Source organism: Ursus arctos, unplaced genomic scaffold, assembly GCF_023065955.2.
Source record: "Ursus arctos isolate Adak ecotype North America unplaced genomic scaffold, UrsArc2.0 scaffold_28, whole genome shotgun sequence".
Taxonomy (NCBI): Eukaryota; Metazoa; Chordata; class Mammalia; order Carnivora; family Ursidae; genus Ursus; species Ursus arctos.
This window is the reverse complement of record NW_026622963.1, coordinates 27,163,199-27,175,088: the sequence shown is the minus strand read 5'-3', so window position 1 is coordinate 27,175,088 and position 11,890 is coordinate 27,163,199. Positions and strand designations below refer to the sequence as shown.

The following is an 11,890-nucleotide window of genomic DNA, read 5'->3' as shown; positions in this document are numbered from 1 at the left end:
TTGGATGGTTTTCACGGGTCGAATGTGAAACTATCCCCACGGCCTCTTGGCTCTGGCACAGTGTGGAACCCACTTCCATGAGTGCCCTGTACCTTGCCATATAACTGCTGCTCATTCTAGATACTTAGATCTCATTTTAAACACTTTCAGCTTGGCCTTCCCTGACCTCCAATGACAGATGTGACCCCTCTGCTATTATGTTCTCAAAACACCCTGCTCTTCCTTATCATACCCCCCATCCTAAGTCACCTTCTGTTTTATTTGTTCAATTTTCTATCTTCTCTCCTTGATTATAAGATCCATGGGAGAAGAGATTGCCCTGTCTTTATGATAACTGCTTGTATTTGTTTCCTATTGCTGTTAGAATGATTGTCATGAACTTGGTGCCTTCATCAACAGAAACCTATTCTTCCTGATTTCTCAAGTTCAGAAGTCTGAAATCAGTATCACTAGGCCTAAATTGGGGTATTATCAGGGGACTGCGCTTCCTCCAGAAGCTCAAGGAGAGAATCCCTGTCTCGCCTCTTCCAGCCATTACTGGTGGCTGCCAGGATTCTTTGGTTCATGGCTGCATCATTCCAATCCTGAAGGCCAGCCTCTCCAAGTCTCTTTGTTCCTTTTCACATTGCCGCCTTCTCTGTGCATGTCAGACCTCTCTTTCCCTCCCTCTTGTAAGGACACATGCGATTGCATTTAGGATGCACCCAAATAATCCAGGATAGTCTCCCCATCTCAATATCTTTGACTTGACATGTGAAACCCTTTCTCCAAACCAAGTACCATTGACAGAGGTTAGGACCTAAAATTTGGGGGGCTGTTATTGAGCCTATCACACTGCTGAATTCCTAGTCTTCTATTCTTAGTTAGATACCTATGTGTATATGTATATATATTCTGTGATTTTATGGGCCGACTCATTTGAAACTTTTAAATGTATGGAAAATTCATATTTTGCTTCATTGAAGTCAACACCACTTTGTTGTGAATAAGTTTCCACAAGTACACAAGCTGAAAACTTAGCTAGCTTTTACCCTGTCTTTGGGAACAGGTCCAGCTGGACTGTCCAACTCAGTCCAGTTTCTCAGAGATTAAGCCCTCTCAGAAATGGCAGAAGGTTGAACTCAATAATAAGAATACGCTAGCATAAGAGAAAGTTTCATCATATTGACTGGAAGGCAAGAATGAGGCTCATTTTCCAGGGCGATAGTAAAAACAAAGAGCATCCATTGTTGAGAGAAGCATTAGAGACCTAGAAGCAAGACCCCTTACCATTTGTGTGAAGTAATAATATTGGTGTAGATGACCTTTAGCTTTTATTCCAACAATAAAATAAAAAGATTCTATCAAACATATGTTTTGGATCAATGCTATTTTTATTGCAGGAAATACAGGGCTTTTTACGAGTCCGTACCCCTCTCCTTTTCAGCTACAAATGCCACAGCATCTTTTCTTCTCTCTTTTCTTGGGGATGCTGACAACTGTATCTACCTTTGTCATGTGACTTGCAGATCCTCCGATGACGTTCTGGAATTCCTCTGATTGAGGCTGGACAGACTGCTATGGAACTTTGTAGATAGAGCTCTCATATTTAATCTCATTTTATTACCACAATAAACCTTTGAGGACGATATTCTTATTCATTCTCATGTTAGAGTGAGTTGATCTCAGTGTATATCTGATAGGCCCAGGGGTGCTGTTTTAACTTGAAGTTTAGGCATCCGGATTTATCTCAAGTTCTCTAGGCTTAGTAGCTGGAAGAAGAAATAACAGCCACTCGGTTTTCGCTCTTTGTCTTTTATCATGCTATGGACACACTAGTCTTCTTGACAGCCACACCACCCGGCATCATTAATACCATCATGTGGGGCTGGTAAAGAAACACGTTTAGAGGAATTTCTCTGAAAATACAGCGGGATGATGTGGCAAAGGTGAGATTTAAACCCAGGGCTGAATCTCTAAAATTGTCAACTGTCTCCTTCTCCCTTGCGTTGCCCTCAATTTAAAACTTGTGGTGTTTGGTGCTCGCTTCGGCAGCACATATACGAAAATTGGAGCGATACAGAGAAGATTAGCATGGCCCCCTGCGCAAGGATGACATGCAAATTCCTGAAGCGTTCCATATTTTTCAGACGAATGGATAAAGAAGATGTGGTCCATATATACAATGGAATATTACTCAGCCATCAGAAAGGATGAATACCCAACATTTGCATCAACATGGATGGGACTAGAGGAGATTATGTTAAGTGAAATAAGTCAAGCAGAGAAAGACAATTATCATATGATTTCACTTAGTTGTGGAACATAAGGAATAGCCGGGAGGACATTAGGAGAAGGAAGGGAAAATTGAAGGGGGGTGGTAAACAGAGGGGAAAATGAACCACAAGAGACTATGGACTCTGGGAAACAGACTGAGGGTTTCAGAGGGGAGGGGGCTGGGGGGATGGGCTAGCCTGGTGATGGGGTATTAAGGAGGGCACGTATTGCATGGAGCACTGGGTGTTATATGCAAACAATGAATCATGGAACACTACATCAAAAACTAAGGATGTACTGTATGGTGACTAACATTTCATAATAATAATAATAAAAAAGAATCTAGAAACCTAAAACAAACAAACAAACTTGTGATGCTTGAAATAAGCCAGACACAAAAAGACAAAGGCTATAGGACTCCAGTTGTTGGAGGCACCCGGAGTAGTCCCAGAGTTAGAGCATGGATCAGCGGCTGCCTGGGGCTGGAGAAAGAGGGGAATGAGGAGCTGGTGTTTGATGGGTAGAGATTCAATGGAGGAAGATGAGAATGTTCTGGAGGTAGATGGTGGTGATGGTTAAGGACAACGTGAAGGTACTTAATATCACCGACCTCTACACTTGAAACTGGTTAAAGGTAGATTTTATGTGACATATATTTTACCACACAAGAAAAATGTGATTTTCTGCATAGGTTCACTAGTTAACTGAGAAATTATTCATGGAGGCCAAGGACACAAACCCCAACATTTGACAGTCGGAAGGGATGAAGTAGCGTTTTACCTCCGAGAGAGGGCTGAACATTTATCTTCCTCATCGCAGATATCTGTGATTCTATTATTTTTATTGTAAAAGTTTTCCAGAGGCAATTTTTCCCCTCTGAAAGGCCGATTAAGGCTCTCCTTTTTAAAAATGAAATATTTATCCTCCCATGACCAAAACTGAAGGTGTCATAAAGAACAAAATGTAAATTGTTTGGAGAAAAATAAATGCATAGAACACAGCCCCTAGCTTCCTTTCGTGGAGCGTTCATCGTTTAATGATCAGAAGCAACCTTGAAAGGAGATGCCAGGAACAAGACTTTCTCACCGCGCAGATAGTCCAAGACAAGAAGAAATAGTTAACCAAAATGGAACGCAGGTGAAGAGCGAGATAAAGCCATGAATATAAATAGAGGCATGAATACAACGCGTTGTCTATCTATTACCTTCATGCACCAAAGAGCGAGGAGTGGTGATTAAGCAAATGGATATAAATCCTGTAATTTCTGCTTTCTGACTTTCCCTTGGTTTCTTCTCTATAGGGGGCCATTCAGCTCCAATTAACTTCGGTTGTCAGGTCCATGATATAGAAGTCTTTTGAGTCACATTGGCACCAGACCTGCTTTTGCTTGGTTTAGCTGAACAAGAACAACAAAAAGTAGATCTGAAGGAGCTGATTTGCTGTCTACACCGCAGATCTGGACTGTCCCCCGTTAGACATGTGAAGACAACTTCCTACAGTCGAGTCACTGAATGGAGTAGCTTTAAGGCATTTGTATACGGCATCGGTGAAGCCGACAATAAGTAAGGAGGGCTAAGTAGCTATTGCTTTGAAACTAAATTACATATAGGATTAATTTTGTTTTATTGAAAATCTCCCAGACTTTATTGCAAGGGAGGAGAGAGTTCACTTGAATTACATTTTAAGATTAAATAAAGTGAAAATGAGTAACAGAGGAGGAATCTTCCTGAGTGAAAGTGAATCAATTTTCATCTTGTGGATTTATATCAAGTGTGTGTGTGTGTGTGTGTGTGTGTGTGTGTTATGGTTGTATTGAAATAGTGTTCTGACATTTGTGAGCTGGTGGCATTGTTAATTTGTAGGCACTATTTGCATGGGTTTGTTTGTATAGTGTGGAAGGAGGCAGTCCTGCAAGGAGCTTTCTTCAAATGTGCTTGAAGACAAAGATGGGAGAGTGGAGTGAGGCGGTGCTGGGGAGTGGAGAGCCCTGCATGCTCTCTGTTTCCAGGAAGATCTCCTTGGCTGAGGTTGGGCCATTTGGGGGGAAGCAAAACAGACTGGAGACTAAGGTGAAACACTTTTCCCAGGGACTCCGTGAGGCTTGGAACATAAGCAGCCCCGCTCTGGGTCCAGGAGACAAAATGTGATATGGAGTTGGGGAGGAAGCATTCCTCTCTTCTTCCTTCCTTTCTTTCTTCTTTTCTTTCTTTCTTTCTCCCTCCCTCCCTCCCTCCCTCCCTCCCTCCCTTTCTTTCTTTTTCTTTCTTTCTTTCTTTCTTTCTTTCTTTCTTTCTTTCTTTCTTTCTTTCTTTCTTTCTTTCTTTCTTTCTTTCTTTCTAGATTTATTTATTTGAGAGAGAGAAAGAGATCACACACTAGCAGGAGGGGCAGAGGGAGAGGCAGAGAGAAGCCCACACTGACTCTGCACTGAGCATAGAACCCCACGCAGGGCTCAATCTCATGATTGTGAGATCATGACCTGAGCAGAAATCAAGGATTGGACACTTGCTCAACTGTGCCACCCATGAACCCCTCTCCCTTCTTCCTGGAAACATCTCATCTCCAGTTTGGCCAAAAAAAGGGGAAGAAACTGTTAGTTGGGTTGATGACTTTGGGAAGCCCGAAGGAATGGAACATTTAACATGAAAGTCAGTTTTCTCAAGAAAGACCCTAGGTTCTCAGGAAGGGACTTCAGCAAGAAGAACATGGATGGGGGACAGAAGAACATGGAAGAATGAGTTGAGTACATGTGGGACAATCTAAGAACTTCCAGGAAATGAAGAGGAGAGATTGTTAGGAGCTAATGTTCTGGAACTGCAGGCAGGAGCCACACTCCCAGGAAGTATGAACGACTCCGTAAAACCTGTCTATGAAGGGGTGATGTCTGCGAAATGCTAGTTTCTTTTCTGCTCTTCACCAAGACTTCATTCCATATTTCCAGTCATGGGCTTTTTCCTTTTTAAGAGAAAAGGGCAAGGATATTAACATTTATTAAGACCCGAATGTGTTTTAGGTACCACATCAGGAATTTTAGCTGCTTTTTCCCATTCAAGTATCACAACTTCCTTGGGAGCTAAGTATTATTTGTTACCACGACCGAAAGTGGAAACCAGAACACAGAAAGAGCAATGGCTCTAGAGCAAAGCCAGCTCTTTCCTCTGCATTCTCCGGAACACAATGGGCTGCTGGAGGTTAGAGGGAATCTCAAAAGGAAAGACAGTTGCACTTGAGGAACTTTAGAGAACCAAGAGGGAGGGGTACTCGGAGAGAGTGTGAGATGAAACCTGGGGTGTCTCTACCCAGTGCCACATGTGGTCTTTGCACCTGTTCCCCCATGAGGCAAAACTACAGACATCTCATTTTCTACCATGTGGTTTGGTGAACTCTCTCCCAGTTCTTAAGGATACCCATTTACCTGACTGGCCATGAGCTGCCATGGCCGAGAGGTTGCCTTTCCAGCACCAGCTTCCAGCCGCTGTAGTAAGTAAGCTCCGAAATGTGTCTCACTCCCGTTATGTCAAGTTTTGTGCCCTTCTCCCTCCTCAAACCCTCCTTCTTGGCGCTGTTAAATGTTCTTGTCAAAAGCAACTATTTACAGGCCATTAACAACAGAACGGATGATTAGGCTCTTTCCAGGCCTGATGAATGATGCATGCTGCCAGGCAGCACGTTTCCCATCCAGTACAGGGTTCTTTGAGGAAAAGTGTCATTGAAGAGTGTGCTGTTCAATTTCCGAGATCTGAATGATTTGAAGAAATAATTGCATTTTAGCGCGTGGAGGGAGAAGTTATTCTTTGTGAGATCTGTTCATTTGGGCAAAAGCAGAGGAAGGGTAAGCTTGTCCAGTTCTGTTTCTTTCAGATACCTTCTTTTTCCTTCCTTCCCTTCACCTTGCCCATTCACTGGCACCTTTGTGGTAACACAGCCCTCAGGTGCATTAACCCACAAGGTCCAGCTACAGCTGCACACCTCGTTTCTGCTACCCAAGCCCTGCCTGGAGGCATCACTGGATTTCCATTTAAGTCCTAACCACATTTCTCCTCCAGTTTCCTTTAAAAAGTAAGGCTTATATGAAGTTACATGTATTCACAGGACTAAGTACCATTTGTACACCACCAGTCCTGTGGTTGGTTCTCTGCTGTGTATCCTCTCTAAATACACACGTTTTCAAGATTTGTCTGGCAAGATCTATCAGCTTGCAGAAACTCGTGGGGAAGAATTTTCTGGGTGTGAAAAAAGTGGAGTGCACAGTCCTCATTCAAAATAACACAGTTTAGCATGGGGAGAGGCCAGTTTTGGGGGCTCCATGGTACAGATTGTTTCCATTGTCCTATATAGCCTACTCTGGGAAGTGTGGAACATACCCATGTTCTAGAGAGAAGGGGTTATGATAAATTTGGGAAGAAAAGAAGGAAATACCTTTCTCAAAAGCATGTCACTTGTCAGATGCTGACTGGTTTCTTGGAGATGTGGAACCATCTGCCATATTTCATATGTGTCACATGAGTGTCTATGAAGAAAGGGCAGTGTTAAGGCCTCACTGGCAGTGGGAGGGGCTTCATGCACCTGGTTGCTCTGGCACCGGAGGGACAGAGGGCTGGGCTCCTTGTGAAAAAGAGAGTTCGATATCTCCCAGGAACCAGAAGCATCCAACACTTGCCTGGCTTTTGAGGCCCTCCTTCGCTAGATTCCAGGACCCACTTCTGTTGGGTCTCTACCCACTTCCCCCACCCTTTCTACATGGTTTCCTTTAAGGACTTTTTAACTACCTCCCTCTTTAATGCCCTTCTTAAGTGTGCTGGACATCTGCACCACCAGAACCATTTATGAATCTGGTTGTGGCTTAGGTTTGCTCACAAACAGGGCTTCAGCCTTCATGGTAAGCTCTTGATATGGATTCCTATATCCTTCCTTGGAGATGGAATACATATATATCGGCTTTCTTTCTTCCCATTGCTTGATTATGTGAGGTTAGAAAGGGATTATCTTAGATTAAAAAAAAATGTGTCTGCTGTTCATGATGACCACAGGGCCAGGTTGGAAAGTTCTAGAACAATGAACCCCATTCCCCTCTCTGACCATGATTATGATTGAATGGTTCTGACAAACAAGAGCAGCCAACAAAGGACCAGCTCAACCTAGTAATCACTGCTACTTCTCTGGGTAACTTCTCTTTGCCACTCTCAAGAAGAATAAAATATTCTCATCCCAGCATCCCTAGCTTCTCTAATTAGCTCCTTAGGCAGCATCCTTCCTCTGTGTGGCCCCTATGGCACCATGAGATGCAAGGACACAAACTGTACAGAGGCAGAAGATCCATACTATGAGCACATCACTGTTCATTGTCCCAAGCTCAACCCTATCCTGCTATACAGAGGTGATAGGCATTCAAAGTCATGGTTTCAATAAACACATTTGACTGTAGGAGATTGCATGTCTCCACTTGTATTTTGACACCTCTTAAGCTTAGCTTCACATCCTCCCACTCACCTAATACTCAAACCATTGCTGTAATAACCAGGTTTACCTAGTGGCCAAATCCTCAGCTTCATCTCATATGTCTTGCTCTCTGCCTCTGTAGTATGTGGTTCCTGCAGGAAGCTGCCCAGAATTCACAAATGCGAGGGAGTTAATGTCCACAGAGCGATCTTGGCCAACAGGAGACTGGAGCAGGTGGATGACTGCCACTGTCTTCCATCATTCAGGTGAACAATTCTAAGGTGAATTTCGGGGAGCTCCTCAAGGAACGTATGTATGTGGGATTGAGCCCAGTCTCCCACTGTGTAGACCTATCAGGACTACACCATTTTCCCCTCTCCTTCTCTCTTTTACTCTTCTCAGGTCCCCACTCTACTTCTCTGGTTGCTTCCTCAAATGAACTAAAAATGCACAAGCCCTGTTCTGGACTCTACTTTGGAGATCAGCTGGAGTCTGAGCTAAGACAGCCTTTGTTTTTGGTTTGCTTTTAACTCTTTTAAGTAGCATGTGAAAATTCTACAGGTTATCTCTCCCATTCCTTCCTCTGGTCTAGGTTTTTCATATCCATTCTCTCCATCTCTTTGCCTTCTATTCTCTCGCCATCCTCCATGCCCGATTCTCCCATTCTGCTACAAAGTGATTAGGGACTTTATGGGCATTTGTTTGCTTGCTGAATTGTTGGTCTGGGCTATCCAGAAACCATCTCTCCTGTTCAGGGGGATTCTCCACTAAGAGTCTTGATGGGAGGCAGAAACCGCTTTTTCCTAAAGATGTCCTAGTAAGGACCCCATTTCTTTGGCTGTCCCCTGATGGCTAGAACATGGACATACAGTCCAGGCTTGGCCAACTGGATGCTTCCATCTGGGAAAGTGATTCTTAAACAACAGACACAAAAAAGGAGGGATTATTGCCCAAATACTCATAGTAGAAGTGGTGGGATCAAGAATGTGGAGTGACCAGGTCCGTGGTGCTGGTGGTGGTGTAACCACCTGTCATGTGGCTATGCGTCTGCCAGGTGGCCACGACTTTGCTCCTGATGTTGTCTCCATGCTCACCTTCCAAGCCTGGTCTAGCAGCCTCCCTGTCTGCCCTACAGTCCTTCATGAATTGCTTTGAACCTGAGTTGGCCAGAACCTCTCTCTGTTGCTTGTGATAAAAAGCACAGGGTCTTTTTTTTCCCTCCTCAAAGACCCCTTTCAGGTTCAAGGTTAAATTCATACCATTACACATAGCCTGGTTCTCCGTTAGCCCACTATGAGTTAACTTCTGTTCTGGCTTCCTCTGCAGTGATCCTCTAGCCTCTGTCACAATGACCTGTTTCTTTCTGTATCCCTTTGAATGCTATACATCCTGTCAAGTTTCCTTTATATTCTCCTCCAAGCACAGCCTGAGGAGTGCTGGACCCGTGAGCAGGTTGCAGCCCACCTTCCACATTCACATCTGTTCTTCTGCTGTGCGGGGTTTCTCGAATCCTAGATTTTTCGAGCAAAATCTTTTTAACTACAATCACTTGGTAACTTTTGTGGCAAACTAGTCAATTCTCCTTTTTCCAGTAACGGTGAATTAACAGGAGAAATAGTTGTTGTCTAGCTTCTGCAAAGGCATCCTGAAAGCAGGGTGAGGAAATGCTTTTGAAATATATGTAATCTCTGAATGAAATCCAGGGTATGAAGAGTATACTTGCACTGAATCATGCTGGGCCTCACCATTCCATCCGATCAATGGAGTCAGTGTTCTGAGGAACAGGGTACATGCTCCAACAGCTTTTGCCTTTGGAATAGCTTTATGTATTAGGATGTCGGGCCCCCTAATGTCATCCACAGGTTACAAAAGCAGACGTCCATGGTGATTATTATTTTTTTATTTTATTATTTATTTTAATTTTTATAATCCTTTCTCTGTTCTCAGGGAACGCACACAGGTAGCAGGACCGCCTTCCCCGCCTCTAGGGGACGCTATTCATATCCAGGTGTTGGCCAAGGCTTCTCCCTGCAATTTTGCCAATTCGGAGCTGCGCAGCCAGGGGCAGCCGCCTTTGGAGGGAGACACAGAAAAAACACAAATTATTAGAAATGAAGGAATGATTCCCCGGTCCCTTTGATGAAACCCCCAGCGGGTGTGCAATTAATTCCCAGCAGAAGTACCGAAGTCTGGGCGGGTTTATAAGCGGCAAAGAAGTGTCTCATTTATATTCCACTTTCAGAGATAAGGAAAAGGTATTTCAAGGCTCTTTAGTCACTCTCTGGCACTTGAAACTTATGGATAGCTCTGCAAAAAGTGAGGATTTAAAAAGTGAAAAATAAAACCACTTTAGAAGATATTATTTTTTATACCAGTATTCCACCCCCCCTTCTTTTTTTTTTTTTTTAAAGATTTTTTATTTATTTATTCGACAGCGAGAGAGACAGCCAGTGAGAGAGGGAACACAAGCAGAGGGAGTGGGAGAGGAAGAAGCAGGCTCATAGCGGAAAAGCCTGATGTGGGACTCGATCCCCTAACGCCGGGATCACGCCCTGAGCCGAAGGCAGACGCTCAACCGCTGTGCCACCCAGGCGCCCTCCCCCCTTCTTTTTCTAAGGTGAATGTGAAATATGAATTGGTATCAACAGACACAGGAAAGATAACAAATGATTTGCCCGGTGGGGATAAAGCTTCCAGGCTCCCGGCTCCCGCAGAACTGACTGCTGATTGCAAGACCGGATCCACCCACTGGGTTCCTCCCCGCTGTTTGGAGCTTCTTCAAAAAGAGTCCATTGTTTTACAGAAGCAGCTGTGGATTTGTGATTTTTTTTCTCTGTGGGTGCTGCTAGTCAATGACAAATGCCATCCAAAAAGGCAGACAATTTTGATTCTCTATTGGCAGAGTCTCATTGGGGTCCTCGAATCATAACTCACGGATACCATCCCAGGTGAATTCCATTCCTGCATCCTAACTACCCTGAGAAGGCTGTCCTCGGTTCGATAGGCTACAGATTTCAAAGGTTAGAAGCTGCTAGAAGCATTGAAACAACTGAAGATTAATAATGAATTGCACAACTGTTACTGTCAACTAAGGAAACTTAGTGGACACGAACCTGGGGCTATTTCTTTATCAATTCATGAGACCTCTTTCTCCCCAGGCAATCTGGCTGTGTGTATCGAAGTGAAAAAGATACATAGCCTTTGGCCAACCAGTTCAACACCTGGGATTTAAAAAAATATATTATCTTCATTTTTAAAAGTGATTTACATGATTCAAAATTAAAAAAAAATTTAAAGCACATAATTTAAAAATCTCACACACTTCTGACTTCTAAAGACCCAGTGTCCCTCCATACAAGCAACTGGTATTAAGTTTCTTGTATTTTCTTCTAGAGATATATGTAGATTATACAATCAAATCCACATATATGTTTCTCCCTTCATTTTTAAAAATAAAAATAATACCAATTTTCTTTGGATTTTTTAAAATAAATATTTTGGGGGAATAATTTTCGATTTAAAGAAAAAGTTACGAAGGTAACACAGAAAGAAGGTAACACACAGAGAAGGTAACACACTGTACCTTTACCCAGTTTCTCCGAAAGTTAACATCTTTTTCTTTAATACTTTTATTTTTTTAAAAGATTTTATTGATTTATTTGACAGAGACAGCGAGAGAGGGAACACAAGCAGGGGGAGTGGGAGAGGGAGAAGCCAGCTTCGCACTGAACAGGGAGGCTGATGCGGGGTTCGATCCTGGGACCCTCGGATCATGACTTGAGCTGAAGGCAGACACTTAACTCACTGAGCCACCCAGGTGCCCCTCTGAAAGTTAACATCTTATACTGATGTAGCACATTTGTCAAAACTAACAAATTAAACTCAGTACAATATAATTAGTGAAACTACAGACTTATTTGGACTTCATCGGTGTTTTCACGAATGTCTATTCTTTGTTTCAGTATCGAAATCCGGCATAGACTGCATCACATTTATTTTATTCTTTGAAGATTTTATTTATTTATTTGAGAGAGTGAGTACATGGTGGGGGAGGGGCAGAGGGAGACGAAGAGAGAGAGAGGGATAAGCAGGCTCTCTACTGGGCAGGGAGCCCAATGTGGGGCTTGATCCCAGGACTCCAAGATCATGACCTGAGCGGAAAGCAGATGTTCAACCAACTGCATCACATTTAAAG

General features: G+C 43.3%; 1 non-coding gene across 1 annotated transcript; it reads left to right on the top strand.

The window, feature by feature from the left end:
- The first annotated feature begins 2,018 nt into the window (after positions 1-2,018).
- LOC113263821 (U6 spliceosomal RNA) lies at positions 2,019-2,126 on the top strand. Its single transcript, XR_003319411.1, has one exon. It is a non-coding gene; the product is annotated as a U6 spliceosomal RNA (small nuclear RNA).
- Positions 2,127-11,890: the final 9,764 nt, after the last annotated feature.